This window comes from Seriola aureovittata, chromosome 6, assembly GCF_021018895.1.
Source record: "Seriola aureovittata isolate HTS-2021-v1 ecotype China chromosome 6, ASM2101889v1, whole genome shotgun sequence".
Classification (NCBI taxonomy): domain Eukaryota; kingdom Metazoa; phylum Chordata; class Actinopteri; order Carangiformes; family Carangidae; genus Seriola; species Seriola aureovittata.
Genome location: NC_079369.1, coordinates 25,214,694 through 25,221,561, shown reverse-complemented (window position 1 = coordinate 25,221,561; position 6,868 = coordinate 25,214,694).

The following is a 6,868-nucleotide window of genomic DNA, read 5'->3' as shown; positions in this document are numbered from 1 at the left end:
GTGGATAATTCAGCTCCAAGTAAAAACCTCCTGCAGGTCCGACTATGATGGAATCCAAACCAGGAGAAGCTCATGGCAATGATGGTGAAGACAACCCCCATGATCTCAGGCTACTTGACTATGACTCAGGTCATAACTCTAACAAATATAGGGTCGGCTCTGTGAACCAACCAGGATCACGACTTTTGATTAGTATTTACTGTTTGTTTACCACAGCCAGTCCTTCTGTTTGTCCTTCCCTCTCCTGCGGACCTAACCACAGCCCTCCATGCTCCGCCCCTCTGTTCATCCATTCATTTCTACTCTGTCTTTCCCAAAGCTGTCACTCACTCATCGCTCTCCTTACATAACCGTGGAAGTCCAGTGGTCTGACAGGATGTGGAAGATGAATCTGTCTCATCAGGACCAGGGTGAGCTCCCGCTCCAGGGGGGATTCCCACCCGCTCCCCTCCTGACAGGTTTGATGAATCTCCCCTTCCCCTCTTCTCCGAACGCAAATCCTGAGGTTTTAACCAAACGCACCGCTGCTCCGTCTTTGGGAGGGGTGGGAGACGCACCGTGGGACATTTCACTAATGAGAGATGTGACATTTCAACCTCGACTTCAGCTCAGCTCAACATGACAGCCCGCAGATGTGACTCGCCCTTCTGCTCGGTGGACAAAGTCAACAGAATCCAGGGGTTGGATCCAGTACTTACATCAGATATCACAGTGAGGTGATACCAGTTTACTGCATGATTAAAATCACACAATAAGCAGTGAAATGTGCTCATTCTCTGAAGCAAAGGTCCTCATAGTGGAGAAGAGTTTGGTATCACTGTTTGGACTTTTTCTTCTTTGGCTGTTGAGACACCACAAAAGAAGAAAAAGGGGTTGGTTACTGTTTTTCCTTTTCTATGGATTTCTTTTTCATTTTTAATAAAAATCCTGATCGTTTTTACTGATTTCTTTCACCAGGATGCTTCAGTATTATGAGAACTACTACATTATTCATGGCCGCTGCACAGTTGCACTACAGTTCAGTGAACCACCACACACTAGACTCCAAAGGCTGACCTCCAGGGTGAAGAGCCAGCTGTCATAGAGCAGGGTGAGGTGCGTTTAAATTTGGGCGCACACTTTTCAACAAACTTCCCACGGAGGCGTTCATGGTGTTGCACATGAAAAGTGACAGAAGAAGTTGTATAAATAATGAAAGAGATTCAGAGAGAAGTCCAACCTCCACACACCTGGATGATCTCTGGGCAAAGTGAATGTGAATGTTGGATTGTTTGTTTCAGGAAGTCACAAAAATTGGTGGATGCAGCCTCACTGGAGGGGGGGGGGGGGGGGGGGTTATGTTTGACCATCCAACAAGCACTTGTGTTGAAGCATCCTACCAACAGGGCCACTGTAGTTCAGAATAATCATTGGCCCGTTTCCCTCCAACTTGAAAAGCTGAAAACGTCACCAAAACTGGAACTAGTCAAGTACTGGAGTAATGAATCTGTATTTAGGGACAGAATGGAGTTGGACCATCACCAGAGGTCAGAAACAACAACAGCAGCTCAGGGAGAAGTTGGCAAGGACCTGACACTTTGTAGGTTTGAAGACGTTTGATGCCAAACTGCATCTTCTGGGTTCACAAGGTCACAGCTGTGAGGGACCTATTGAGAAAATGGATTTAATTACTGCTCATTTTGGCAGGATCCACGAAGTGAAAGTGTTCAAGTAAATGGAAACATAGAATTTTATCCATTTCCAAAATATTTACACAGTGTGACTCTACTTCGAAGCCGACCTTCATCTCAGGCTGTTGCTTTGCCTTGTCAAAAAAAAAAATTCATTCACATCAGAGGATTTTAGTGAAAATAAAGCACCACATAGTTGTGGCTTTGTGTTTGTGTAGTTCTTGTTATTCAGGAGAAATGTTTTTGCCGATAACTCCGGCGTCCGTCCTTAAATCTTAATAAAGGCCATGCAAATTTAATCCATGTAAACAGGGCCAGGTGAGTGGACTGGGGGGATGACTTATTCATGGAGAACTATCTGACCAAGACCTGCTGGCGGGGGGTGGGGGGGGGGGGTGTAATGTGTGTCCAACCGCTCATCAGGCTGATCGCGTGTGAATGTCACCATGCCCAGATGGTGATCTACACCACTGAGGATTACAGGTGGTGGAGCCAACATGAAGACATACAGTAGGAGGCAGTGATGGGGTGGGGGGGGGGGGTGGACAGTAGGTGCTGGTGGCCGTCTGAGACATGCACAAGAAATCATGAGCTGTTTTCTATCAAGGACAACACAGGTAGGTAGATTCCTCTGACCAATTTCTCCTCTGTGTTTATCAGTTAAATGACCAGTCAGCAACAGGGGGCGTTCGTACCCGTGCACGGGACAAAGGACAGAAGAAGAAGTGTAAATCTGGCACATGCTAATGGACAGTGCAAATTTAATGGTTTAAAGGAAGGAGAAGGAGCAGTCTACCCTTCCGTCGCCACCAGACCGTGTAGAGTTTTGAATAGGATTGATTGGGAGTGCAGACGAGAGACAGGCAACGACGTTAAGCCGAGCGCATGCAGGAACATCTATCAGCGGCGGCGTGATGGCGGCAGCATATACTAATCACATTGTCAAGAAGGAGAGATGGCCGAGGAAGAGCCAAAGAGGAAAAACAGAAAAAGAAGTGCTATGATCAGACAAAAGCAAAGAGCTGCGTTACCATCGTTGATGGCCTGCGCGATCAGACTGGGGAAAGGTTCAGGCCTGGACTTACTGAGACCGTTCTGCACCCTGAACAACAGGCACATGGAGAGGGCCGGTAAAGAGACCTGCTGTTCTTCTTCCTGTTGCTAATGTGTTTGTTCATAACGCATGTAACAGAGAGCGTCAGAGAGTCATTCATAATGCTGCACTCATTAGTTCAGATGGAAAGTGACAGAATCAGAATAAAGAATAGAAAGGTAAGGGTGAGAGAGTTTCAAACCCTCGCTCCTCTCTCACCTCCACACAGCTGACCAATCACTGTGTGAGGTGTGCGAGAATATCACTCAAGATTTTCAGTTCACTTTTATTTGTATAGCGGCAAATCACAACATATACATTATCTCACTGTAGTTTACAGGATAAGATCAGAAACATACAATATTATAGAGAGAAAACCAACAGTTCCCACAATGAACAGCACTTGGTGACAGTGGAGAGGAAATACTCACTTTAACAGGAAGAAACCTCCAACAGAACCGGAGTCAGGGTGGGTTAGGGTTAGCCTAACCCTCTGCCTCGACTGGGTGGGGAGAGAGGAGAAAGACAAGGGGAGGAGAACGGTAAATGGACTGCACTTATAAAGCACTTCTCTAGTCTTATCGAAGCGCTGAACAATGGAAGCCACATTCACCCAGTCACACACACACTCATACAGCGCTTTTCTACCATACACACACACGTTCAGACACCGATTAAACATCAGGGGGAATTTGGGGTTCAGTGTCTTGCATAAGGACACTTCAAAACGAAGACTGGAGGAGCCGAGAATCGAACAACCGACCCTCCAGTTAGTGGACGACCTGCTCTCCTGGAGAAAGAGAAAGAGAACAAACATCTGTCCCTCCTTATATATGTGCTAAATGTTAGGAAAACTGAAAAAAACATCATTCTAGAGAATGGTAGGGACATGTAGTGAACAGAAGTGTTTGACTCTCAGATTTTAAAGGCAATATTAAAACGAAGAGAGGAACTTGACTAAAGACGAACTAAGAACGGACGAGAACCTGCATCAGCTCGTAGCCTGGAGCAAAGGAAGTAAACCCAGAAACAGTGAACCAGAACTGAACAATAATGCTTATAACAACAGCTACGACTACCACAACAACAGCAGCAGCCGCAGTGAAGGTAGAGAGACTGTATTAGAGAAACGACCGCGACACAGGAGGAGTAGAACAGCTGGCCCCAAACTGCCAACATCTCTCACCACAAAAAACACCTCGAAATGAAAAGGCAACATGTCAGACAAGTAGCTCCTCTCTTTCACCACGCTCCCTTTAGTTCCTCTCTCTTCTGTTTCCACCTCCTTTGCTTCTCCTCACCGTCTCCTCTGTGACGGCGCACACCGCTCTGTCACCGAGCGGGGGGCTGCCATGACAGCTTCAGCACTCTGTCTCCATCTCCTCCGCACCGCGCCGGCGCTGAGTCTGCACTCCTTCGCCACAAAACACTTCTTCATTCTGTTTATTTCTCCTCGTCTTTCTCTTCCCGCAGAGCCGTTCCTCTGCTCGCTATTAAACGGGCTAAATGAGGACATGCTTTTTATAAGGAGGCGAGCTTTGAGTGTACCCCAGTTTTAAGTTACATCTCAAGAAGAAAGAGGACGTCGTACCGTCGCTTCCTGTCGCTTTGACAGTCTCTGTCACACGGTGTAATTGAATTTAGACGCTTTCTCCCTCCCTCTCTCTCTTTCTGATATTCTTATTCTACATTTAATTTAGAAAAACTTTTGGCAGTTACACGCAGCAAACTTCTAGCAACACATGCAGAACTCTACTCACCAGGTACAACACCACTGGACATTGTGTTTAAACGGTTAAACCAAACCACGTCTCTGGCATCAACCTCTTGCCGGGTTATTTCTTTCCTCAGATAGGTCTGCAGTGTTTGTACAGGTTTGTAGATGGGATAAAAGATGGGGGGCGGGGGTGTGACAGGAAGTGAAATCAGGTTTCTGGCTCTGTAGCTTTGGAAAAATGAGCAGAGCTTGTTGCGAGTGTAGATGAGGCTCGGCTTTACAGGACCACAAACGTTAAAATAACTGCTCCCAACAACTGTCACTGCAGCTTCTGTGTCGACTGAAATATCATGAACACAACACAAACAAATGCAAATCAACAAATTGATGCTTACTGTGTCTGGTTTGTCTTGAAAATGCAATATTTTATTGATATCGTGGTCAGATCTTATTCTGAAAGAGTCTGTCTACATTCACCTTAAGGCCTCTTGCGTAGGACGAGTCCACACTCTTGACTGTGTCGCCTCCTGCTCGACAAACACGACAAAACACAGTTAAGAAACGTTACACACTGATACACTGTCAGTCCTGTTAGATGTGCATCAGTCCGGACAGTGTGTGTCTGCCTCTGGGTCCAGGTCCTCGGTGTGAGCGTCAGGCTCAGTGACACCTCAGTCACTTCGGCTCGGCGGCCGCACCATCGAGTGCCTGCGCGGCATTTTGCGGGTGCGGAGGGTGACAGGGTGCGCGACGGTGGGCGGTGTCCTCCATGTCATCTGTCCCAGAGTCTGTTTGGCAACAAGCAAACACAGATCCGCCCTCAGGACGAAGAGGGATCACTCAGAGAGGCAAACAACTCATGTGATGGGACTGTGTTCAATGTCTGGGTTTAAAGTCTGGTCCGGCTTGATGTGGTTTGACAGCGACACACAGTCCTGGTGGGAGCGAATGATGGAGGTTGATGTAAGAGTCCAGCAAGTGTTTAGTTCAGTGGAAATCCTCACTAAGGCTGGAAAACATCTCTATGGATCTGCAGAGAGAGGGGTGTTATGGGTAACGGCTTGTAGAAATCTCAGAAACAAGTGGGTGACTGATTTAAATTCTATCATTTGGCAGGTTCACAATTTAAAAGGAAAAAAAACGTAGAAATTGAACTAAAAATGTATAAAGGAAACAGCAAATGTCTCCAAGCGTACGGTCTGAGAGCTCCACACACTGCAACTGAAGAAAACACCAGACAAAACGTGAACAAATTCAGAAAACATCATCCATTTGACAACACGCGTGCTGCAAATACTCACAACACAACAAAGGTGTTTTCCAGGGGACACAAAAAAAGCCCCTGACTCTCCCACTGTCTCCAAAAGAGTTTTAAAAACTAGGATGCACTTGCATGGATGTATTGATACATGTATTATGATGAATCCATACACACAATGCTTTAACTTTGGACCACAAGCCGGGCTCATCACTTCTTCGTGTCCCCTGGAAACACTTCCGTTGAGCGTATCCGTTGATACGCTCTGCTCTTTCATTGGTCAACCTAGCGTAAGCAGCGGTGGTGGGCGGGGCACAAGGCCCGATCCAGAGTCTGTACACTTAAAAAGAGCAAGATAACTTGTTAGAGATGAGATAACTAGTTGCCATTTTTAAGTTGGAACGACTTCATAAAATGAAGTAAACACAACTAAGTTTAAGTAAACTTAACAAGTGGATATGAAGTCAACATAACTTAAAACTAATAGTTATATACTTTGTTTTTTGTCACATTTTACAGTGTAGATGAGCTTCCAGTCCCAGTTTTGCTTTTTTTTTTGCACCTTTTATGTGGGAAAATCACGTTAAACTAAATATTGATCAGTTTAAAACATGTCTAGAGAGAAACTTTAAGCCCACCTATCCATGCTGATGGTGACTTCTCATTCATTTTTACAAAAGAAAATTCCATATCGTAAGTTAAGCGAAACCATGACACCATTAATATAATTTATCCTGATCCTAAAACCGGAAACATCAAGTTTCACTTCAGATTTGTCGTCAAGCTACAAAAAAAACCAAAATGTGCGTTATTGTGGATTATATATGAACTGGAGACTGAAGGGATGTCAGTGCACTGTGTCTTTGATGCTGTGTGTGTGTGTGTGTGTGTGTGTGTGTGTGTGTGTGTGTGCGCCTGGCGCAGGAAGTGAGTCTGTGGTGTGGCTGCAGGCCAGGCTGAGTGGAATAATTGATTGCCGATTGACCCTCCACTGCCACTGAGGACAGTCCTCTCCACTGCATTACAGCACAGACTCATCTGGTCAACAGCATGTGTGTGCACCTTCACATACTGTATATGTGTGTGTGTGTGTGAGTGTTTCTGCGGCTGTGACCACAAACCACAGCCGC